We start from the raw sequence: 26861 nt of genomic DNA on the forward strand, positions 1-26861 counted from the left end.
TCACACACATCCAGATACAAACATCGCCCACTTTAATGTCAGGCTGGTCTCCTATGAGGAACGACTGGCTTCTGGGAGATGATTTTCCACCTCTGAACCCTCCTGTACAGGCCCCTATACAGGCCCCTATACAGGCCCCTATACAGTCTCCTAAGGGGAAAAGACCAGAAAAGAAAAAACACCTGACCGAACAGAGACCAAAAACTCCACCAGTCGTTACAGAACAAGCTGAGAAAAATCTCTTAGTGAGTTTTGATGATGATGATGAGGAGGAGGATCAGTTAACTCCTGCACAGGGTGACAGACTGGATGATTTAGATGAGTTTACGGGTCAGCTGTCACAGGAACTTTTCTCTCCTTTTTGCCCCCTCTGAGGCTGAGGCCCCGATAACCACAGGCCTGCCTTCTCTGGTCCCCATTGTAGCCAATGCAGTACATAGAGTAAATCCTCTAAGGGACACAGCTGAGAGTGCCCAGATCTTCCAAAATCCGTCAGGGTCACCCAATCTCTCAGACTTTGATTTTTCAGAATATTCTGTGACATCTCTTCAACCAGGGGCTCCTCAGGAGACAGAGAGGGGGGAAACTTCCAAAAAAATGGAAAACATTATCTCTGAAACAGAAAAAAACAGACAAGCAGAGAAAATGAGTAAAACAGTTGAAACCTCTGTAGCCGACACTCAAGGTCAAAGGGCACTACGTTAGGCCGTACACGCACCTTAGAACTAACAAAAAGTTCAATGAGTGGAAACTTGGCACTCAAAGAGAAACACGTGGTCATCGGGGACTCCAATTTGGGCAGGATTCCCGCTTTTGACATTCCTGATTTACAGATTGACAGTTTTCCAGGGGCTAAATTGCAGCACGCTGCCAATCTGATAGAAAAAAGCCACAGTAGACACACAAGTAGAAAAAAATAGTCTTGGCATTCGGCCTGAATAACCGCACACAAAGATTACGCATCTCAGCGATGAGAGAGTGTGCCAGATTGAGTCAGGTGGCACAAGAGAGACTGCCAGAGGCCCAACTGTGGATCCCCCTGATCAATATCCCCCAATCTCTCCCAGAAGGAGAAAAAATATTTTTAGATGAATTAAACAATTACATAGAGGAAAATTATTCCTTCATCCCCCTCCTGCCAGAGGATCAGTTTCAGGTAGAGAGTGACGGCCTGCACTGGACTGCAGAGACAGCCAGGAACATGTTTGGAACACTGGGCACGATATTTAAACTTGTAGTGAGTGAACACCCGAGAAAGGGTGCACACAGGCTTGTTGTGAATCTTTCCAAACACTTTAACTCTCTCTCCCTCACAGTCATCCCTGCTCATGAAAGGGCCTCACATTTATTCCGTCTGTTCAAAAGATGAAAGATTTTAAACATCAACTTAGACTAGATTTACAAAAATTTCATAGAAGAATAAAATTAGAGGTTTATTTTGAGGGTAAAAAGATTAAAAAACAAAGATTACCTTTCACACACAATTCAGATTGGACTCCGGCCTTGAGCAGACTTCCCCAAACAAGTAGGCCAGCTGATCACAGCTGATGAGTATGCTTATAAGAACTTGAATTGGAGCTTGAAACCAAGGCCCAACCTCCAGAGGGAGGAAACTGAGGGCCTTGAACACACTAAAAAACCTCAGAGAAATTGTCATTAAACCTGCTGACAAGGGAAATGCCATTGTCATCATGGATAGAGAGCAATATGTCTGGGAGGGAGAGAGACAATTAAACATCAGTGACCACTACAAACCCTTAGAAGAACCCATTTATTTTGAAACCATGAAACAGGTTAGAAAAATCTTAGAACAGATGTATGACAAGGGTATCATTAACTCAAAACAGAGGGATTATTTAAGCGGCAGTGGCACTCCTCGAATGAGAAGATTTTATTTATTGCCTAAGATTCACAAGGAGCCTGAAAAATGGAGTATTCCACACGAGATTCCACCCGGCAGACCCATAGTGTCTGATTGCAACAGTGAAACTTATCAGACAGCTGAGTACATCGAGTATTATCTCAACCCCATCTCTCAGAAACACCCGAGCTATCTGAAGGACACTTATGACTTCATCCAGAAAGTTAAAGACATCAGTATTCCCAGAGGAGCCTTTTTGTTCACCATAGATATTGACAGCTTATATACGAACATAGAAACTGAAGCGGGCCTCCAGGCGGTCCAGGAGTGCATGCTTCAATATCCAGACCCCAAAAAGGCCTGATGATTATATTTTAAAATTATTAGATATAAACTTAACTAAAAATGACTTTGAATTTAATTCTAAATATTATTTGCAAGTTAAAGGCACAGCCATGGGCAAAAAGTTTGCCCCTCTTCCTACGCCAACATCTTCATGGCGAGATGGGAACAATCGGCTCTGGGTTCGTGCACAAAAAGGCCTCTGCATTACTTTAGATTTCTGGATGACATATGGGGAGTGTGGTCTTACTCCATGGATGATTTTAGGGACTTTGCAGAACACTTGAATACCCATCAGAGATCGATTACAATTAAATATACAATTGACCCCACAGAGGTCAACTTTCTAGATGTGGTGTCATATAAGGGACAGAAATTTGAAGAGACAGGACAGCTAGACTTTAGAGTGTATTTCAAAGAAACGGACACGCATTCCTTACTGCACAAACACAGCTTCCATCCTAAACATACATTTAAAGGTATAGTGAAATCTCAATTACTCAGATTTCACAGGATATGCACAGAACATTCCTGTTTTATGGAAGCAACCAAAATTCTGTTCAGGGCCCTGAGGGACAGAGGATACTCGAGGTCCTTCTTAAGAAGGGCTCTGAAGACTTTTCTCCTCCCCGGGACTCCAAGGGACCCTAAAGAGGGTGAAAAGAACAAAATTATTCCATTAGTGTCCAATTTCTCGCTAATGAGCAAACAATTAAACCGTGCAGCTAAGTCTAATTTTGAAAGGTTCTTTGAAAACACTCCCTTCTTACAGAAACACAAACAAATAGCTGCCTATAGGAGAAATACAAATCTATCAGACGTTCTAGTAAATAGCAAACTCAGACCTATGGCACCACAGAAGAAAAAGTCACTCTGTAAATACTTTGATCAGCAAAAATGGGTATTCAATCGTTCAACAAAACAAGTCTTTCAGATCTCACAGCATCTCACTCCAGTAACAGAGAACTGTATTTATTTGATTTATTGTACAAAGTGTTCCAAACAATATGTAGGCCAGACAAAAAATGCTTTAAAGGTCCGAGTCTATCAGCACACACACAACATAAAAAATAAAATAGAGAAACGTAGACACGTAGTCCAGCACTTCCTCACCCACGGCCTTGAGGCCTTCAGGGTGACTGGACTTCAATCCGACCCATTCTGGTCGTTGTGTGATAGACTTAAATATGAAAGATTATGGATCATGAGACTGGATACAAAATTCCCAAGAGGTCTTAATGAGACTTAGCAGATCTACCTGACCTTAACCCAAACCTAAAACCTAACCGACTAACCATAACACAACCTAAACCTAACCAACCCACCATATCCAAACCTAAAACCTACCAGACACCCCAGGATTCATACCTGGATTTTACAGACCCATCCTGCACAAACCTAAACTTAACCAGACCTAAACTGAATAGCCCTGGCCTCAATAGCCCTATGAACAGCCCTTAACAGTTGGCCTGCTGTGACCTCTCTTGGTCTGTATGTGATTTGGGGGTGACCAGTGGAGGGATGGACCGTGCACAACCCAGAGTGGGACCCTCAGGGTCCCATCCTGGGAAAACTCTCCTTTTTCCTAACCCAGCCTGAGCCTCCCTCTCTGGGCCCTCTCTTCTCATGACCTCTAGTGGGTACTCAGCGGAACCACACTTTATGGGCTTTCATATGTTCTTATTTTTTATTATTATTAAAATAAATAAATATACACCCTAATACATATTAAAAAATTAAAATATGAATACATACTTCATGGGCACTAGAATTCATGGTTTTCATGGATTACTTATAAAGACACACGAGGTTAAATATAATACAAATATAAAAAGCATAAAAAAAGCATAAAGATAAAATTATAAATACTTCATGGGCACTAGAATATATTTTTTTCAGTATCTATCTATAAAACAGAAAGAGATGATTGTGAAAAACATATAGAAACAGAACTGAATATACATAAATATACAATAAATAAAAATACATATATTATGAGGCACTAGAGGGCTTTAATAGTCATAAATGATTAAAAAACATTGTTTATGGCTACTTGGAGCACATTTGAGGGATGCATTGTTTTCTTTGTTACATGCAGACTGAGGAGCTGCATTTTTCAAATTGAAAGAGGCAAAGAGCATCGTTTAAATTTGAAAAAAGCAAAGAAAAAAATTCTCTATATAAAAAAAAAGCAACATGCATCGACTAAAAATAAATAAAAAATAAAAAATGCAACGCACATAATTCAAATTTGAAAAATGCATCGTGTGCTTGTTTGGTTTAAATTTTGTATTGGTTTGAAGGGATTGGAGGATGGCGTGCCGATGACGTCATCGACTGGCTTTGATATACCTAACGGAACGCAGTCCGAGTCAGAAGGATTGTTGCACTGCTTGCAGTAACATCTTGGTTGGTGATTTAGTAAAACGGTTATTTTGTATCTCGAGATAAAACAGAAAATTGAAAAGTTCAAGCCTGCCTGAAGAAGATACATCAAAGTATCGAAACGTCGCGATATAGGCTTGAACACAGAAACATTTATTTCCCTAAAAGAAAATATATTTTTGTTTTTTTCCATTATTTTGAAATTTTATTTTGATCCTTTGATCTTTTCTTTTGATTTCATATAAAATCACACATCTGGTTCATTTCATACTGTTAAAAAAAACACTAAAAAATCCAAAAAAAGTTGGTTTATCTCTTTATTGTTAAAAAAAACACAAGAAAATCCCAAAAAAAGTTAAAAAAATATAAAAGGACAAAAAAAACATTTTTTTTAATTTTCAGAAATAGAATAAAAGATTAAAAGAATACACAGTTGTGGATTTGATCGTTCAGTAAAATAAGGATGGTGTTCGTTTTTCAGAACAAGGGTCGTTTCACGACCCCTCGAGCGCGTCTGATCCCTCACACAGATAACAGGGATTTCCCCAGACGGGGACGATTTATGAGGGACGATTATTTTGTCGAGCGATCTCGTGACTTCCCATATGAGGTCATCAGACACGGAGAATCACTCGCGGGTTACAGTAACAGAGTACAGAATGAAACTCGATCGGAGAATACTGTAAATCCTTTCCGTCGTCAGTCACGTGATCGACGCCCTTTAAATCGGGGATTTAAACCCAAACAAAAGAGAGTGACTTTTGGGCAAAATAAGATTTTTTACCCCACTGAACAGAACAGGTTTACTGACCAGAGATACAGAAACACACAATATTCTCCTCGTAATGTAGAAAAGAACAGGAGACGTGAGAATGGCCAGTTTGCACAAAAATATGTTCACCAGAAAAAAAGAATGGGCCAAAAAACTCACTTTGATTCACAAAAAAATACAGAATACTCTCCTGCTTCTCCCACTTTTCGGAGAATTATTAAGAATATGTATCATCTGATCAGATCTGTCCATCACCTCAGTAATATTGACACACGGATAGAAGATAACCAGCCTGTCACTCTTAAAAGGTTAACAGAGCTTCTTAAAAGTGTGATCAAACCCTTTGCCCCCACAATGTCCACAAAAGAATTGCTGGAGGGTAATGCAAAGAACTGGGCGTTTACGACACAGTTGGTGTTACAGCAACATTATGAGGATATCATAAAGCACACACTGGGGATCTTACGGGGAGAGACACAGAGAAAAGACTGGTTACACGCTTTCGAGATCGCTGTCAAATGGGCGATGAGAAATTTTGGCAAAAGGATCTCCCAGAGGGCAATTCAGCAGGCCGAAACTTTGGTCCTGACCGAATTGCGTTCTGGGACTCCATCCGGGTCTAGAGTACCATCGAATTCTGAAACCAGTAGCAACAGAACATTTGCTCAGGTGGTTAGTGGTGCAGATCTAGCCTCAGCTCAGCAGGGGACAGAAACGGTCAACACAGGGGTCGTCAGACCTAAGACAGGGGTCACACACATCCAGATACAAACATCGCCCACTTTAATGTCAGGCTGGTCTCCTATGAGGAACGACTGGCTTCTGGGAGATGATTTTCCACCTCTGAACCCTCCTGTACAGGCCCCTATACAGGCCCCTATACAGGCCCCTATACAGTCTCCTAAGGGGAAAAGACCAGAAAAGAAAAAACACCTGACCGAACAGAGACCAAAAACTCCACCAGTCGTTACAGAACAAGCTGAGAAAAATCTCTTAGTGAGTTTTGATGATGATGATGAGGAGGAGGATCAGTTAACTCCTGCACAGGGTGACAGACTGGATGATTTAGATGAGTTTACGGGTCAGCTGTCACAGGAACTTTTCTCTCCTTTTGCCCCCTCTGAGGCTGAGGCCCCGATAACCACAGGCCTGCCTTCTCTGGTCCCCATTGTAGCCAATGCAGTACATAGAGTAAATCCTCTAAGGGACACAGCTGAGAGTGCCCAGATCTTCCAAAATCCGTCAGGGTCACCCAATCTCTCAGACTTTGATTTTTCAGAATATTCTGTGACATCTCTTCAACCAGGGGCTCCTCAGGAGACAGAGAGGGGGGAAACTTCCAAAAAAATGGAAAACATTATCTCTGAAACAGAAAAAAAACAGACAAGCAGAGAAAATGAGTAAAACAGTTGAAACCTCTGTAGCCGACACTCAAGGTCAAAGGGCACTACGTAGGCCGTACACGCACCTTAGAACTAACAAAAAGTTCAATGAGTGGAAACTGGCACTCAAAGAGAAACACGTGGTCATCGGGGACTCCAATTTGGGCAGGATTCCCGCTTTTGACATTCCTGATTTACAGATTGACAGTTTTCCAGGGGCTAAATTGCAGCACGCTGCCAATCTGATAGAAAAAGCCACAGTAGACACACAAGTAGAAAAAATAGTCTTGGCATTCGGCCTGAATAACCGCACACAAAGATTACGCATCTCAGCGATGAGAGAGTGTGCCAGATTGAGTCAGGTGGCACAAGAGAGACTGCCAGAGGCCCAACTGTGGATCCCCCTGATCAATATCCCCCAATCTCTCCCAGAAGGAGAAAAAATATTTTTAGATGAATTAAACAATTACATAGAGGAAAATTATTCCTTCATCCCCCTCCTGCCAGAGGATCAGTTTCAGGTAGAGAGTGACGGCCTGCACTGGACTGCAGAGACAGCCAGGAACATGTTGGAACACTGGGCACGATATTTAAACTTGTAGTGAGTGAACACCCGAGAAAGGGTGCACACAGGCTTGTTGTGAATCTTTCCAAACACTTTACTCTCTCTCCCTCACAGTCATCCCTGCTCATGAAAGGCCTCACATTTATTCCGTCTGTTCAAAAGATGAAAGATTTTAAACATCAACTTAGACTAGATTTACAAAAATTTCATAGAAGAATAAAATTAGAGGTTTATTTTGAGGGTAAAAAGATTAAAAAACAAAGATTACCTTTCACACACAATTCAGATTGGACTCCGGCCTTGAGCAGACTTCCCAAACAAGTAGGCCAGCTGATCACAGCTGATGAGTATGCTTATAAGAACTTGAATTGGAGCTTGAAACCAAGGCCCAACCTCCAGAGGGAGGAACTGAGGGCCTTGAACACACTAAAAAACCTCAGAGAAATTGTCATTAAACCTGCTGACAAGGGAAATGCCATTGTCATCATGGATAGAGAGCAATATGTCTGGGAGGGAGAGAGACAATTAAACATCAGTGACCACTACAAACCCTTAGAAGAACCCATTTATTTTGAAACCATGAAACAGGTTAGAAAAATCTTAGAACAGATGTATGACAAGGGTATCATTAACTCAAAACAGAGGGATTATTTAAGCGGCAGTGGCACTCCTCGAATGAGAAGATTTTATTTATTGCCTAAGATTCACAAGGAGCCTGAAAAATGGAGTATTCCACACGAGATTCCACCCGGCAGACCCATAGTGTCTGATTGCAACAGTGAAACTTATCAGACAGCTGAGTACATCGAGTATTATCTCAACCCCATCTCTCAGAAACACCCGAGCTATCTGAAGGACACTTATGACTTCATCCAGAAAGTTAAAGACATCAGTATTCCCAGAGGAGCCTTTTTGTTCACCATAGATATTGACAGCTTATATACGAACATAGAAACTGAAGCGGGCCTCCAGGCGGTCCAGGAGTGCATGCTTCAATATCCAGACCCAAAAAGGCCTGATGATTATATTTTAAAATTATTAGATATAAACTTAACTAAAAATGACTTTGAATTTAATTCTAAATATTATTTGCAAGTTAAAGGCACAGCCATGGGCAAAAAGTTTGCCCCTTCCTACGCCAACATCTTCATGGCGAGATGGGAACAATCGGCTCTGGGTTCGTGCACAAAAAGGCCTCTGCATTACTTTAGATTTCTGGATGACATATGGGGAGTGTGGTCTTACTCCATGGATGATTTTAGGGACTTTGCAGAACACTTGAATACCCATCAGAGATCGATTACAATTAAATATACAATTGACCCCACAGAGGTCAACTTTCTAGATGTGGTGTCATATAAGGGACAGAAATTTGAAGAGACAGGACAGCTAGACTTTAGAGTGTATTTCAAAGAAACGGACACGCATTCCTTACTGCACAAACACAGCTTCCATCCTAAACATACATTTAAAGGTATAGTGAAATCTCAATTACTCAGATTTCACAGGATATGCACAGAACATTCCTGTTTTATGGAAGCAACCAAAATTCTGTTCAGGGCCCTGAGGGACAGAGGATACTCGAGGTCCTTCTTAAGAAGGGCTCTGAAGACTTTTCTCCTCCCCGGGACTCCAAGGGACCCTAAAGAGGGTGAAAAGAACAAAATTATTCCATTAGTGTCCAATTTCTCGCTAATGAGCAAACAATTAAACCGTGCAGCTAAGTCTAATTTTGAAAGGTTCTTTGAAAACACTCCCTTCTTACAGAAACACAAACAAATAGCTGCCTATAGGAGAAATACAAATCTATCAGACGTTCTAGTAAATAGCAAACTCAGACCTATGGCACCACAGAAGAAAAAGTCACTCTGTAAATACTTTGATCAGCAAAAATGGGTATTCAATCGTTCAACAAAACAAGTCTTTCAGATCTCACAGCATCTCACTCCAGTAACAGAGAACTGTATTTATTTGATTTATTGTACAAAGTGTTCCAAACAATATGTAGGCCAGACAAAAAATGCTTTAAAGGTCCGAGTCTATCAGCACACACACAACATAAAAAATAAAATAGAGAAACGTAGACACGTAGTCCAGCACTTCCTCACCCACGGCCTTGAGGCCTTCAGGGTGACTGGACTTCAATCCGACCCATTCTGGTCGTTGTGTGATAGACTTAAATATGAAAGATTATGGATCATGAGACTGGATACAAAATTCCCAAGAGGTCTTAATGAGACTTAGCAGATCTACCTGACCTTAACCCAAACCTAAAACCTAACCGACTAACCATAACACAACCTAAACCTAACCAACCCACCATATCCAAACCTAAAACCTACCAGACACCCCAGGATTCATACCTGGATTTTACAGACCCATCCTGCACAAACCTAAACTTAACCAGACCTAAACTGAATAGCCCTGGCCTCAATAGCCCTATGAACAGCCCTTAACAGTTGGCCTGCTGTGACCTCTCTTGGTCTGTATGTGATTTGGGGGTGACCAGTGGAGGGATGGACCGTGCACAACCCAGAGTGGGACCCTCAGGGTCCCATCCTGGGAAAACTCTCCTTTTTCCTAACCCAGCCTGAGCCTCCCTCTCTGGGCCCTCTCTTCTCATGACCTCTAGTGGGTACTCAGCGGAACCACACTTTATGGGCTTTCATATGTTCTTATTTTTTATTATTATTAAAATAAATAAATATACACCCTAATACATATTAAAAAATTAAAATATGAATACATACTTCATGGGCACTAGAATTCATGGTTTTCATGGATTACTTATAAAGACACACGAGGTTAAATATAATACAAATATAAAAAGCATAAAAAAGCATAAAGATAAAATTATAAATACTTCATGGGCACTAGAATATATTTTTTTCAGTATCTATCTATAAAACAGAAAGAGATGATTGTGAAAAACATATAGAAACAGAACTGAATATACATAAATATACAATAAATAAAAATACATATATTATGAGGCACTAGAGGGCTTTAATAGTCATAAATGATTAAAAAACATTGTTTATGGCTACTTGGAGCACATTTGAGGGATGCATTGTTTTCTTTGTTACATGCAGACTGAGGAGCTGCATTTTTCAAATTGAAAGAGGCAAAGAGCATCGTTTAAATTTGAAAAAAGCAAAGAAAAAAATTCTCTATATAAAAAAAAGCAACATGCATCGACTAAAAATAAATAAAAAATAAAAAATGCAACGCACATAATTCAAATTTGAAAAATGCATCGTGTGCTTGTTTGGTTTAAATTTTGTATTGGTTTGAAGGGATTGGAGGATGGCGTGCCGATGACGTCATCGACTGGCTTTGATATACCTAACGGAACGCAGTCCGAGTCAGAAGGATTGTTGCACTGCTTGCAGTAACATCTTGGTTGGTGATTTAGTAAAACGGTTATTTTGTATCTCGAGATAAAACAGAAAATTGAAAAGTTCAAGCCTGCCTGAAGAAGATACATCAAAGTATCGAAACGTCGCGATATAGGCTTGAACACAGAAACATTTATTTCCCTAAAAGAAAATATATTTTTGTTTTTTTCCATTATTTTGAAATTTTATTTTGATCCTTTGATCTTTTCTTTTGATTTCATATAAAATCACACATCTGGTTCATTTCATACTGTTAAAAAAAACACTAAAAAATCCAAAAAAAGTTGGTTTATCTCTTTATTGTTAAAAAAAACACAAGAAAATCCCAAAAAAAGTTAAAAAAATATAAAAGGACAAAAAAAACATTTTTTTTAATTTTCAGAAATAGAATAAAAGATTAAAAGAATACACAGTTGTGGATTTGATCGTTCAGTAAAATAAGGATGGTGTTCGTTTTTCAGAACAAGGGTCGTTTCACGACCCCTCGAGCGCGTCTGATCCCTCACACAGATAACAGGGATTTCCCCAGACGGGGACGATTTATGAGGGACGATTATTTTGTCGAGCGATCTCGTGACTTCCCATATGAGGTCATCAGACACGGAGAATCACTCGCGGGTTACAGTAACAGAGTACAGAATGAAACTCGATCGGAGAATACTGTAAATCCTTTCCGTCGTCAGTCACGTGATCGACGCCCTTTAAATCGGGGATTTAAACCCAAACAAAAGAGAGTGACTTTTGGGCAAAATAAGATTTTTTACCCCACTGAACAGAACAGGTTTACTGACCAGAGATACAGAAACACACAATATTCTCCTCGTAATGTAGAAAAGAACAGGAGACGTGAGAATGGCCAGTTTGCACAAAAATATGTTCACCAGAAAAAAAGAATGGGCCAAAAAAGTCACTTTGATTCACAAAAAAATACAGAATACTCTCCTGCTTCTCCCACTTTTCGGAGAATTATTAAGAATATGTATCATCTGATCAGATCTGTCCATCACCTCAGTAATATTGACACACGGATAGAAGATAACCAGCCTGTCACTCTTAAAAGGTTAACAGAGCTTCTTAAAAGTGTGATCAAACCCTTTGCCCCCACAATGTCCACAAAAGAATTGCTGGAGGGTAATGCAAAGAACTGGGCGTTTACGACACAGTTGGTGTTACAGCAACATTATGAGGATATCATAAAGCACACACTGGGGATCTTACGGGGAGAGACACAGAGAAAAGACTGGTTACACGCTTTCGAGATCGCTGTCAAATGGGCGATGAGAAATTTTGGCAAAAGGATCTCCCAGAGGGCAATTCAGCAGGCCGAAACTTTGGTCCTGACCGAATTGCGTTCTGGGACTCCATCCGGGTCTAGAGTACCATCGAATTCTGAAACCAGTAGCAACAGAACATTTGCTCAGGTGGTTAGTGGTGCAGATCTAGCCTCAGCTCAGCAGGGGACAGAAACGGTCAACACAGGGGTCGTCAGACCTAAGACAGGGGTCACACACATCCAGATACAAACATCGCCCACTTTAATGTCAGGCTGGTCTCCTATGAGGAACGACTGGCTTCTGGGAGATGATTTTCCACCTCTGAACCCTCCTGTACAGGCCCCTATACAGGCCCCTATACAGGCCCCTATACAGTCTCCTAAGGGGAAAAGACCAGAAAAGAAAAAACACCTGACCGAACAGAGACCAAAAACTCCACCAGTCGTTACAGAACAAGCTGAGAAAAATCTCTTAGTGAGTTTTGATGATGATGATGAGGAGGAGGATCAGTTAACTCCTGCACAGGGTGACAGACTGGATGATTTAGATGAGTTTACGGGTCAGCTGTCACAGGAACTTTTCTCTCCTTTTGCCCCCTCTGAGGCTGAGGCCCCGATAACCACAGGCCTGCCTTCTCTGGTCCCCATTGTAGCCAATGCAGTACATAGAGTAAATCCTCTAAGGGACACAGCTGAGAGTGCCCAGATCTTCCAAAATCCGTCAGGGTCACCCAATCTCTCAGACTTTGATTTTTCAGAATATTCTGTGACATCTCTTCAACCAGGGGCTCCTCAGGAGACAGAGAGGGGGGAAACTTCCAAAAAAATGGAAAACATTATCTCTGAAACAGAAAAAAACAGACAAGCAGAGAAAATGAGTAAAACAGTTGAAACCTCTGTAGCCGACACTCAAGGTCAAAGGGCACTACGTAGGCCGTACACGCACCTTAGAACTAACAAAAAGTTCAATGAGTGGAAACTGGCACTCAAAGAGAAACACGTGGTCATCGGGGACTCCAATTTGGGCAGGATTCCCGCTTTTGACATTCCTGATTTACAGATTGACAGTTTTCCAGGGGCTAAATTGCAGCACGCTGCCAATCTGATAGAAAAAGCCACAGTAGACACACAAGTAGAAAAAATAGTCTTGGCATTCGGCCTGAATAACCGCACACAAAGATTACGCATCTCAGCGATGAGAGAGTGTGCCAGATTGAGTCAGGTGGCACAAGAGAGACTGCCAGAGGCCCAACTGTGGATCCCCCTGATCAATATCCCCCAATCTCTCCCAGAAGGAGAAAAAATATTTTTAGATGAATTAAACAATTACATAGAGGAAAATTATTCCTTCATCCCCCTCCTGCCAGAGGATCAGTTTCAGGTAGAGAGTGACGGCCTGCACTGGACTGCAGAGACAGCCAGGAACATGTTGGAACACTGGGCACGATATTTAAACTTGTAGTGAGTGAACACCCGAGAAAGGGTGCACACAGGCTTGTTGTGAATCTTTCCAAACACTTTACTCTCTCTCCCTCACAGTCATCCCTGCTCATGAAAGGCCTCACATTTATTCCGTCTGTTCAAAAGATGAAAGATTTTAAACATCAACTTAGACTAGATTTACAAAAATTTCATAGAAGAATAAAATTAGAGGTTTATTTTGAGGGTAAAAAGATTAAAAAACAAAGATTACCTTTCACACACAATTCAGATTGGACTCCGGCCTTGAGCAGACTTCCCAAACAAGTAGGCCAGCTGATCACAGCTGATGAGTATGCTTATAAGAACTTGAATTGGAGCTTGAAACCAAGGCCCAACCTCCAGAGGGAGGAACTGAGGGCCTTGAACACACTAAAAAACCTCAGAGAAATTGTCATTAAACCTGCTGACAAGGGAAATGCCATTGTCATCATGGATAGAGAGCAATATGTCTGGGAGGGAGAGAGACAATTAAACATCAGTGACCACTACAAACCCTTAGAAGAACCCATTTATTTTGAAACCATGAAACAGGTTAGAAAAATCTTAGAACAGATGTATGACAAGGGTATCATTAACTCAAAACAGAGGGATTATTTAAGCGGCAGTGGCACTCCTCGAATGAGAAGATTTTATTTATTGCCTAAGATTCACAAGGAGCCTGAAAAATGGAGTATTCCACACGAGATTCCACCCGGCAGACCCATAGTGTCTGATTGCAACAGTGAAACTTATCAGACAGCTGAGTACATCGAGTATTATCTCAACCCCATCTCTCAGAAACACCCGAGCTATCTGAAGGACACTTATGACTTCATCCAGAAAGTTAAAGACATCAGTATTCCCAGAGGAGCCTTTTTGTTCACCATAGATATTGACAGCTTATATACGAACATAGAAACTGAAGCGGGCCTCCAGGCGGTCCAGGAGTGCATGCTTCAATATCCAGACCCAAAAAGGCCTGATGATTATATTTTAAAATTATTAGATATAAACTTAACTAAAAATGACTTTGAATTTAATTCTAAATATTATTTGCAAGTTAAAGGCACAGCCATGGGCAAAAAGTTTGCCCCTTCCTACGCCAACATCTTCATGGCGAGATGGGAACAATCGGCTCTGGGTTCGTGCACAAAAAGGCCTCTGCATTACTTTAGATTTCTGGATGACATATGGGGAGTGTGGTCTTACTCCATGGATGATTTTAGGGACTTTGCAGAACACTTGAATACCCATCAGAGATCGATTACAATTAAATATACAATTGACCCCACAGAGGTCAACTTTCTAGATGTGGTGTCATATAAGGGACAGAAATTTGAAGAGACAGGACAGCTAGACTTTAGAGTGTATTTCAAAGAAACGGACACGCATTCCTTACTGCACAAACACAGCTTCCATCCTAAACATACATTTAAAGGTATAGTGAAATCTCAATTACTCAGATTTCACAGGATATGCACAGAACATTCCTGTTTTATGGAAGCAACCAAAATTCTGTTCAGGGCCCTGAGGGACAGAGGATACTCGAGGTCCTTCTTAAGAAGGGCTCTGAAGACTTTTCTCCTCCCCGGGACTCCAAGGGACCCTAAAGAGGGTGAAAAGAACAAAATTATTCCATTAGTGTCCAATTTCTCGCTAATGAGCAAACAATTAAACCGTGCAGCTAAGTCTAATTTTGAAAGGTTCTTTGAAAACACTCCCTTCTTACAGAAACACAAACAAATAGCTGCCTATAGGAGAAATACAAATCTATCAGACGTTCTAGTAAATAGCAAACTCAGACCTATGGCACCACAGAAGAAAAAGTCACTCTGTAAATACTTTGATCAGCAAAAATGGGTATTCAATCGTTCAACAAAACAAGTCTTTCAGATCTCACAGCATCTCACTCCAGTAACAGAGAACTGTATTTATTTGATTTATTGTACAAAGTGTTCCAAACAATATGTAGGCCAGACAAAAAATGCTTTAAAGGTCCGAGTCTATCAGCACACACACAACATAAAAAATAAAATAGAGAAACGTAGACACGTAGTCCAGCACTTCCTCACCCACGGCCTTGAGGCCTTCAGGGTGACTGGACTTCAATCCGACCCATTCTGGTCGTTGTGTGATAGACTTAAATATGAAAGATTATGGATCATGAGACTGGATACAAAATTCCCAAGAGGTCTTAATGAGACTTAGCAGATCTACCTGACCTTAACCCAAACCTAAAACCTAACCGACTAACCATAACACAACCTAAACCTAACCAACCCACCATATCCAAACCTAAAACCTACCAGACACCCCAGGATTCATACCTGGATTTTACAGACCCATCCTGCACAAACCTAAACTTAACCAGACCTAAACTGAATAGCCCTGGCCTCAATAGCCCTATGAACAGCCCTTAACAGTTGGCCTGCTGTGACCTCTCTTGGTCTGTATGTGATTTGGGGGTGACCAGTGGAGGGATGGACCGTGCACAACCCAGAGTGGGACCCTCAGGGTCCCATCCTGGGAAAACTCTCCTTTTTCCTAACCCAGCCTGAGCCTCCCTCTCTGGGCCCTCTCTTCTCATGACCTCTAGTGGGTACTCAGCGGAACCACACTTTATGGGCTTTCATATGTTCTTATTTTTTATTATTATTAAAATAAATAAATATACACCCTAATACATATTAAAAAATTAAAATATGAATACATACTTCATGGGCACTAGAATTCATGGTTTTCATGGATTACTTATAAAGACACACGAGGTTAAATATAATACAAATATAAAAAGCATAAAAAAGCATAAAGATAAAATTATAAATACTTCATGGGCACTAGAATATATTTTTTTCAGTATCTATCTATAAAACAGAAAGAGATGATTGTGAAAAACATATAGAAACAGAACTGAATATACATAAATATACAATAAATAAAAATACATATATTATGAGGCACTAGAGGGCTTTAATAGTCATAAATGATTAAAAAACATTGTTTATGGCTACTTGGAGCACATTTGAGGGATGCATTGTTTTCTTTGTTACATGCAGACTGAGGAGCTGCATTTTTCAAATTGAAAGAGGCAAAGAGCATCGTTTAAATTTGAAAAAAGCAAAGAAAAAAATTCTCTATATAAAAAAAAGCAACATGCATCGACTAAAAATAAATAAAAAATAAAAAATGCAACGCACATAATTCAAATTTGAAAAATGCATCGTGTGCTTGTTTGGTTTAAATTTTGTATTGGTTTGAAGGGATTGGAGGATGGCGTGCCGATGACGTCATCGACTGGCTTTGATATACCTAACGGAACGCAGTCCGAGTCAGAAGGATTGTTGCACTGCTTGCAGTAACATCTTGGTTGGTGATTTAGTAAAACGGTTATTTTGTATCTCGAGATAAAACAGAAAATTGAAAAGTTCAAGCCTGCCTGAAGAAGATACATCAAAGTATCGAAACGTCGCGATATAGGCTTGAACACAGAAACATTTATTTCCCTAAAAGAAAATATATTTTTGTTTTTTTCCATTATTTTGAAATTTTATTTTGATCCTTTGATCTTTTCTTTTGATTTCATATAAAATCACACATCTGGTTCATTTCATACTGTTAAAAAAAACACTAAAAAATCCAAAAAAAGTTGGTTTATCTCTTTATTGTTAAAAAAAACACAAGAAAATCCCAAAAAAAGTTAAAAAAATATAAAAGGACAAAAAAAACATTTTTTTTAATTTTCAGAAATAGAATAAAAGATTAAAAGAATACACAGTTGTGGATTTGATCGTTCAGTAAAATAAGGATGGTGTTCGTTTTTCAGAACAAGGGTCGTTTCACGACCCCTCGAGCGCGTCTGATCCCTCACACAGATAACAGGGATTTCCCCAGACGGGGACGATTTATGAGGGACGATTATTTTGTCGAGCGATCTCGTGACTTCCCATATGAGGTCATCAGACACGGAGAATCACTCGCGGGTTACAGTAACAGAGTACAGAATGAAACTCGATCGGAGAATACTGTAAATCCTTTCCGTCGTCAGTCACGTGATCGACGCCCTTTAAATCGGGGATTTAAACCCAAACAAAAGAGAGTGACTTTTGGGCAAAATAAGATTTTTTACCCCACTGAACAGAACAGGTTTACTGACCAGAGATACAGAAACACACAATATTCTCCTCGTAATGTAGAAAAGAACAGGAGACGTGAGAATGGCCAGTTTGCACAAAAATATGTTCACCAGAAAAAAAGAATGGGCCAAAAAACTCACTTTGATTCACAAAAAAATACAGAATACTCTCCTGCTTCTCCCACTTTTCGGAGAATTATTAAGAATATGTATCATCTGATCAGATCTGTCCATCACCTCAGTAATATTGACACACGGATAGAAGATAACCAGCCTGTCACTCTTAAAAGGTTAACAGAGCTTCTTAAAAGTGTGATCAAACCCTTTGCCCCCACAATGTCCACAAAAGAATTGCTGGAGGGTAATGCAAAGAACTGGGCGTTTACGACACAGTTGGTGTTACAGCAACATTATGAGGATATCATAAAGCACACACTGGGGATCTTACGGGGAGAGACACAGAGAAAAGACTGGTTACACGCTTTCGAGATCGCTGTCAAATGGGCGATGAGAAATTTTGGCAAAAGGATCTCCCAGAGGGCAATTCAGCAGGCCGAAACTTTGGTCCTGACCGAATTGCGTTCTGGGACTCCATCCGGGTCTAGAGTACCATCGAATTCTGAAACCAGTAGCAACAGAACATTTGCTCAGGTGGTTAGTGGTGCAGATCTAGCCTCAGCTCAGCAGGGGACAGAAACGGTCAACACAGGGGTCGTCAGACCTAAGACAGGGGTCACACACATCCAGATACAAACATCGCCCACTTTAATGTCAGGCTGGTCTCCTATGAGGAACGACTGGCTTCTGGGAGATGATTTTCCACCTCTGAACCCTCCTGTACAGGCCCCTATACAGGCCCCTATACAGGCCCCTATACAGTCTCCTAAGGGGAAAAGACCAGAAAAGAAAAAACACCTGACCGAACAGAGACCAAAAACTCCACCAGTCGTTACAGAACAAGCTGAGAAAAATCTCTTAGTGAGTTTTGATGATGATGATGAGGAGGAGGATCAGTTAACTCCTGCACAGGGTGACAGACTGGATGATTTAGATGAGTTTACGGGTCAGCTGTCACAGGAACTTTTCTCTCCTTTTGCCCCCTCTGAGGCTGAGGCCCCGATAACCACAGGCCTGCCTTCTCTGGTCCCCATTGTAGCCAATGCAGTACATAGAGTAAATCCTCTAAGGGACACAGCTGAGAGTGCCCAGATCTTCCAAAATCCGTCAGGGTCACCCAATCTCTCAGACTTTGATTTTTCAGAATATTCTGTGACATCTCTTCAACCAGGGGCTCCTCAGGAGACAGAGAGGGGGGAAACTTCCAAAAAAATGGAAAACATTATCTCTGAAACAGAAAAAAACAGACAAGCAGAGAAAATGAGTAAAACAGTTGAAACCTCTGTAGCCGACACTCAAGGTCAAAGGGCACTACGTAGGCCGTACACGCACCTTAGAACTAACAAAAAGTTCAATGAGTGGAAACTGGCACTCAAAGAGAAACACGTGGTCATCGGGGACTCCAATTTGGGCAGGATTCCCGCTTTTGACATTCCTGATTTACAGATTGACAGTTTTCCAGGGGCTAAATTGCAGCACGCTGCCAATCTGATAGAAAAAGCCACAGTAGACACACAAGTAGAAAAAATAGTCTTGGCATTCGGCCTGAATAACCGCACACAAAGATTACGCATCTCAGCGATGAGAGAGTGTGCCAGATTGAGTCAGGTGGCACAAGAGAGACTGCCAGAGGCCCAACTGTGGATCCCCCTGATCAATATCCCCCAATCTCTCCCAGAAGGAGAAAAAATATTTTTAGATGAATTAAACAATTACATAGAGGAAAATTATTCCTTCATCCCCCTCCTGCCAGAGGATCAGTTTCAGGTAGAGAGTGACGGCCTGCACTGGACTGCAGAGACAGCCAGGAACATGTTGGAACACTGGGCACGATATTTAAACTTGTAGTGAGTGAACACCCGAGAAAGGGTGCACACAGGCTTGTTGTGAATCTTTCCAAACACTTTACTCTCTCTCCCTCACAGTCATCCCTGCTCATGAAAGGCCTCACATTTATTCCGTCTGTTCAAAAGATGAAAGATTTTAAACATCAACTTAGACTAGATTTACAAAAATTTCATAGAAGAATAAAATTAGAGGTTTATTTTGAGGGTAAAAAGATTAAAAAACAAAGATTACCTTTCACACACAATTCAGATTGGACTCCGGCCTTGAGCAGACTTCCCAAACAAGTAGGCCAGCTGATCACAGCTGATGAGTATGCTTATAAGAACTTGAATTGGAGCTTGAAACCAAGGCCCAACCTCCAGAGGGAGGAACTGAGGGCCTTGAACACACTAAAAAACCTCAGAGAAATTGTCATTAAACCTGCTGACAAGGGAAATGCCATTGTCATCATGGATAGAGAGCAATATGTCTGGGAGGGAGAGAGACAATTAAACATCAGTGACCACTACAAACCCTTAGAAGAACCCATTTATTTTGAAACCATGAAACAGGTTAGAAAAATCTTAGAACAGATGTATGACAAGGGTATCATTAACTCAAAACAGAGGGATTATTTAAGCGGCAGTGGCACTCCTCGAATGAGAAGATTTTATTTATTGCCTAAGATTCACAAGGAGCCTGAAAAATGGAGTATTCCACACGAGATTCCACCCGGCAGACCCATAGTGTCTGATTGCAACAGTGAAACTTATCAGACAGCTGAGTACATCGAGTATTATCTCAACCCCATCTCTCAGAAACACCCGAGCTATCTGAAGGACACTTATGACTTCATCCAGAAAGTTAAAGACATCAGTATTCCCAGAGGAGCCTTTTTGTTCACCATAGATATTGACAGCTTATATACGAACATAGAAACTGAAGCGGGCCTCCAGGCGGTCCAGGAGTGCATGCTTCAATATCCAGACCCAAAAAGGCCTGATGATTATATTTTAAAATTATTAGATATAAACTTAACTAAAAATGACTTTGAATTTAATTCTAAATATTATTTGCAAGTTAAAGGCACAGCCATGGGCAAAAAGTTTGCCCCTTCCTACGCCAACATCTTCATGGCGAGATGGGAACAATCGGCTCTGGGTTCGTGCACAAAAAGGCCTCTGCATTACTTTAGATTTCTGGATGACATATGGGGAGTGTGGTCTTACTCCATGGATGATTTTAGGGACTTTGCAGAACACTTGAATACCCATCAGAGATCGATTACAATTAAATATACAATTGACCCCACAGAGGTCAACTTTCTAGATGTGGTGTCATATAAGGGACAGAAATTTGAAGAGACAGGACAGCTAGACTTTAGAGTGTATTTCAAAGAAACGGACACGCATTCCTTACTGCACAAACACAGCTTCCATCCTAAACATACATTTAAAGGTATAGTGAAATCTCAATTACTCAGATTTCACAGGATATGCACAGAACATTCCTGTTTTATGGAAGCAACCAAAATTCTGTTCAGGGCCCTGAGGGACAGAGGATACTCGAGGTCCTTCTTAAGAAGGGCTCTGAAGACTTTTCTCCTCCCCGGGACTCCAAGGGACCCTAAAGAGGGTGAAAAGAACAAAATTATTCCATTAGTGTCCAATTTCTCGCTAATGAGCAAACAATTAAACCGTGCAGCTAAGTCTAATTTTGAAAGGTTCTTTGAAAACACTCCCTTCTTACAGAAACACAAACAAATAGCTGCCTATAGGAGAAATACAAATCTATCAGACGTTCTAGTAAATAGCAAACTCAGACCTATGGCACCACAGAAGAAAAAGTCACTCTGTAAATACTTTGATCAGCAAAAATGGGTATTCAATCGTTCAACAAAACAAGTCTTTCAGATCTCACAGCATCTCACTCCAGTAACAGAGAACTGTATTTATTTGATTTATTGTACAAAGTGTTCCAAACAATATGTAGGCCAGACAAAAAATGCTTTAAAGGTCCGAGTCTATCAGCACACACACAACATAAAAAATAAAATAGAGAAACGTAGACACGTAGTCCAGCACTTCCTCACCCACGGCCTTGAGGCCTTCAGGGTGACTGGACTTCAATCCGACCCATTCTGGTCGTTGTGTGATAGACTTAAATATGAAAGATTATGGATCATGAGACTGGATACAAAATTCCCAAGAGGTCTTAATGAGACTTAGCAGATCTACCTGACCTTAACCCAAACCTAAAACCTAACCGACTAACCATAACACAACCTAAACCTAACCAACCCACCATATCCAAACCTAAAACCTACCAGACACCCCAGGATTCATACCTGGATTTTACAGACCCATCCTGCACAAACCTAAACTTAACCAGACCTAAACTGAATAGCCCTGGCCTCAATAGCCCTATGAACAGCCCTTAACAGTTGGCCTGCTGTGACCTCTCTTGGTCTGTATGTGATTTGGGGGTGACCAGTGGAGGGATGGACCGTGCACAACCCAGAGTGGGACCCTCAGGGTCCCATCCTGGGAAAACTCTCCTTTTTTCTAACCTAACCTCTAACCTAACCTAACCTAACCTAACCCTAACCCTAACCCTAACTCTAACCCTAAACTTAACCATCACAGACCCAACGATTATAATTTAACTATGACATTAACCGTCTTTGATAACATGGCAGTCTGGCTGAAACTGGACTTCATGACGGAACGCGATGCTGGGTCGGGATCGTCGGACTCTGAATTTCGAGCTGTGGTCTGGTGAGTACTGCTAAATTTAAGGCTGAACCAAACCACACCCTAAACTTAACCGTCACAGACCCAGCGGTTTAAAAACCTAGTCGGTGTAATTCTAACACAGCTAAATTTAAGGCTGAACCAAACCACACCCTAAACTTAACCGTCACAGACCCAGCGGTTTGCAAACCTAGTCGGTGTAATTCTAACACAGCTAAATTTAAGGCTGAACTAAAACACACCCTAAACTTAACAATCACAGACCCAATGATTATAATTTAACTATGACATTAACCGTCTTTGATAACATGGCAGTCTGGCTGAAACAATACTTTTTGGCAGAGCACGATGCTGGGTCGGGATTACCGGTCTGCGACCTTCGAGTTGTGGTCTGGTTCGCCGATCTGGAACAAGTTCAGTCAAGAACTTTGTGTTCTCATATCTACTTAGATCTAGATTGAGTGCTGGAACAAACTGCACTCTCAAGCTAACCGCCATAACCTCAGCAATTATGAACCCAGCCGGTTCAACTCGAGCACTGTGAAACTTAAGGGTGAAAAAATTCAGAGCCTAAATTTAACCAAAAACATAACTTTCACTTTTTTAGGCCCAATGCTTAGACAAGCACAGCTCCTAGACCGGAGATGATCTCATGCGATATGGTATAGTCTGACAAGCGTGGGCCCGTGCACCTTTCCCTCAGTCTCCCTATCCCAAACCGGCCTAGACGAGGGCTAGGTTGGGGGGAGCTGTTGTACTTTTCCAAATCTAACCCTAACTCTAACCCTAACTTACCTGCTGCAAGTGCCTGCTGATCGACATTATTCGCCTAGTACCTGTAAAAAATTAAAAAACAACAATACAGTTTATTAGTGTGTGAAAGAAACAATTCATGAAGCATCATACAATGCTGACGGTGGTTATCGGTTGCTATTGGTTGCGAGGTGAGAAGCCCCGCCCTCCTGGCACATAAATGCTGGAGCGAGCTGGGTCAGAGTCATTTTGTCATTGAATTCGCCTGATGAGAACACTGTGGGAAGGTTCGAAACGCGTCGCGACAGACCTGAATGACAAAATTTGAAGACATTTAAAAATAAACAGCCGGCATCATTAGGGTGGTGATGCGTCTGAGCACAATATATGTTTATTCAATTTTTCTTCTCCGTCCATACAGACGTTGAGATGTGTACTTTTAGAGTAATATACCCCTCACCACATCTAAACCTTAACCTACCATCGGTTTTTCTTCACACACCCCTGAGAAAAACAGCCCGTGTGGCTGTAGCCCGGGTTTGGGATTTTTTACAGAGCCTAAAAAAATATTTTAGACTGGCGTTGGCTTTCTGTGGGGAAGTGTTGGCTGTTGTGTGTGATTTGGGGGTGTGCTTGTGACTCTTGGCGGCCGGTGGGACTCAGGACCGTGCACAACCGTTTTCGAATCCTTCGGGATTCGGATTCTGGATTTTCCTTCACCTAACTCTAACCTAACCCTAACCCTAACCCTAACCCTCCAAACATACTCATTATATAACCGTTGTTTGGTTGTCCACCTATAATTATGCTCCAACCCCTGATCCCACACACTCCTCAACCCATGCCTTCCAAAATGTTCAATTATTGGCCTGGATCCTTTCTGGACCATGCCCGCTCTTATCTGGGTTCTATGTTGGTTCAGCCTCTGTCTAATCGTTCTCATGGTTTGACCCACATATTGCTTGCCACACCTGGCACACTGAATCACATAGACACAATTCTTTGTGGCCAAATTAATCCTAGGCAAATGGACAGCTTCCTGTTTCCCCCAAACCTTGAGGGTCCGTGGCTCCCTAGCCCCTTTTAATCTTCTCCCCATTCGTGGGATGCGGCTATGTACCAACATGTCCCTGAGATTTGTATTTCTCCTATACACCATCAATATTTCCAGCCCATCTCCTGCTGTGGTACCGCACAGAATCTCAAAGAAATTCTTCCTCAGCTTACCCATCATTCCTTTTGCTCCTGGTGAAAACGTGAATATGGCCGGGACCGTAACCTTTCCCCCTGGGTCAGGCGAAGTGAACCCACTCCCCTTTGCCCTCTCATGCTCCCTACCCATTCCTCGTAACCATGCCCTTGAATATCCCCTCTTCCGTAGGGCCCTGAACAAAATCTGTTTGGCCCTCTGAAATTCCTCCCTTCTGGTGCAAATCCTGCTGAAATTCAACAATTGTGCCCGCACTATACCTCGGAACATGTGACGGGGATGATAACTCCGAAAATGCATCAGTGCATGCGTATCTGTTTCCTTAAAGAAAACCCTAGCATCCAGCTTTCCGGAGGCCTCAAACCCTGGGCCCTTGTAAACTGTTGTATCCAGAAAATCCACCTGTCTGTCATTCCATACAGCTTTCACCTTGATGGAAGCATGATGAGAGTTCAACTTCCCCAAGAAATCCTGAAAGTCCTGATGCCCATGCTGCCATACCCCCCATATATCATCCAAATATCGGAGATAACCTAGGGGTAATTTAGCACAAAGTGCGAACACCGACTGTTCCCAATGGGCCATATATATATTTGTATACGCTGGTGCAAACCTCTTGCCCATAGCTGTCCCTTTTGTCTGCAAATAAAAATGACCCTCAAATTCAAAGTCATTCCGGGTCAAACTCAATTCCAACAATTCCAAAATAGCCCCATCCGGTCGTGATTCATCCGGGAATTGGGCAAAACACTCCCGCACTGCCCTCAGACCCAAGGGAATTTCAATATTTGTGTACAGACTCTCCACGTCCAGTGAAAACAAAAATGCCTCTGCGGGAATTACAAGGCTCCCAACCTTTTCCAAGAAATCATAAGTGTCCCTTACATAACTGGGATGTTTAGTGGACAACGGCTTCAAATAGAAGTCAATAAATTCTGCTACCCGATAACTTTCACTCCCACAGTCCGCGACAATTGGCCTGCCCGGAGGCATCCAAGGGGTTGGCCATTTATCCTTGGGCTTATGAACCTTCGGTAAGAGGTAAAATCTTCTTGGTTTCGGATTTGGTTCCCCTAATAAGTATTCTGCCTGCCGTCGGCAAATATATTTTCCCTCCACCAGGGAATCCACTATCCGTTCAATCTGAGGAATCGAGTCCTGGAATACTAAGGATTCCAACCTGGAGTAAAAGCTCTCATCTCCCAGCTGCCTTAATCCCTCTTCAACATATTGAGGTCTATCCATTATCACTATGGCCCCGCCCTTATCTGCCGGCTTAATGACAATATCCCTTCTCTGAGAAGTCCTCCAGTGCCTGTATTTCCTCCCTTGTTAAATTAGGAGTAACATCACAAACTCCCCCAACTACCTTGGCCATATCCTTTCCACATTTCTCAAAAAAATCCCATAATTCCCTTGGTAAATGTTGGGGTGGAGGGGTCCAATTGGACCGTGCACAAAATTGTTTTGCCTGTCCCAGCCCCCCATCCGGGCCAAAGAACACTGCCCTCTTCATCCTTAGAAAAAACTGGCCTAAATCTGCCAGTACCCGATTCCTCTCAATCGGTTTAACCAAGTGCGATGGAATAAATGTTAAACTTCTATCCAGAACTGCCTCTGCTGCTGAAGACAGCCGGAAGGTTCGGGACAGATTCAAGACCGATGATTCCCCTATCGTGCCCCTGTCTGTTGGCCCGTTCGTTCCTAATTTCAAGTGTTCCAACCAATAAGTGCATATTGCCCTCGCGGTTTCTGGTTCCCAACTAATCTTATCATCCCCCGTCCCGAACAATTCCCAAGGCAATAATGGAATACTGTGCCCAGATTCCTCAATACACCTATTTATCATTTGCAGGTTCCTCACCTGGTATTTCCACAACCCCTTGTGATAATTTATCTTTGGGATATACACCACTGCATTGGGAAATTTCAGTGCAGCTGCCGCCAGCAACCGCTGGATCATTTTTTTTATGATCCTTAAACACCCCTGATCCCTATTCTCCATCCCAAAGGACAAAATCACATGCTGCACTCCGGCTGACACTGGGGTCCTATATCTAATGATATTGTAAGCCTGGGCCAAGTTACCCCCTGGGTAGCAATGGACCTCCACCTCTGCATTATCTATGGACCCAAAGCGCTCCACGTTTAAGTCCCCCATGATCACAAGGGATCTACTCGGGGCCAAACTCCAATCAACATACTTACTACCCTTACATTCATGCCTCTCATATAGGCTCAGGGACACACCCTTCCCCTTCTCCTGGCCAACCTCCAGTTCCACCTCCACACCCCGCACCGGGAACTCCCCTTCCCTTCGTTCGGGAGTTATCCTACCAAGCACTCCCTTCTGAGGCTCCCGGGGTGCTGCCAAAACCAGTTCACCCTCCTCCATTTCCACCGCCTTCCCCGAAATCAATCCGGGTGACCCAGAGGCAACCCTTTCTGGTCCCCCCTGTCCTGTCCTCAATCCCTTCTCCCATTCCCTCATAAGCGCTTCCACCTCCTTTGTTGCCAATGCCAAAGTTGACTCCCCAAGGGATCTTATATCCTTCCTAGCCCACCTCATTGCTACTCCCCTATCTGGTAACGATGGCATATTTTAATGAACCTATAGAAGTTCCTTCTCA

The 26861-nt window shown here is 41.9% G+C and overlaps 1 long non-coding RNA gene across 6 annotated transcripts; it reads right to left on the reverse strand.

The window, feature by feature from the left end:
* Window positions 1-365: 365 nt before the first annotated feature.
* On the reverse strand, window positions 366-22072 carry LOC127970939 (uncharacterized). 6 transcript variants are annotated; one of them, XR_008156706.1, is made up of 5 exons: window positions 19768-22072; window positions 13672-18916; window positions 7576-12820; window positions 6829-7458; window positions 366-613 (listed from the first exon to the last, which is right to left on the reverse strand). It is a non-coding gene; the product is annotated as an uncharacterized LOC127970939 (long non-coding RNA). The 6 variants fall into 6 exon arrangements; XR_008156704.1 differs by lacking the exon at window positions 366-613 and adding an exon at window positions 4888-6723; XR_008156705.1 differs by lacking the exons at window positions 366-613; window positions 6829-7458 and adding exons at window positions 4888-6723; window positions 12925-13554.
* Window positions 22073-26861: the final 4789 nt, after the last annotated feature.

Source organism: Carassius gibelio, chromosome B14 (assembly GCF_023724105.1).
Source record: "Carassius gibelio isolate Cgi1373 ecotype wild population from Czech Republic chromosome B14, carGib1.2-hapl.c, whole genome shotgun sequence".
Taxonomy (NCBI): domain Eukaryota; kingdom Metazoa; phylum Chordata; class Actinopteri; order Cypriniformes; family Cyprinidae; genus Carassius; species Carassius gibelio.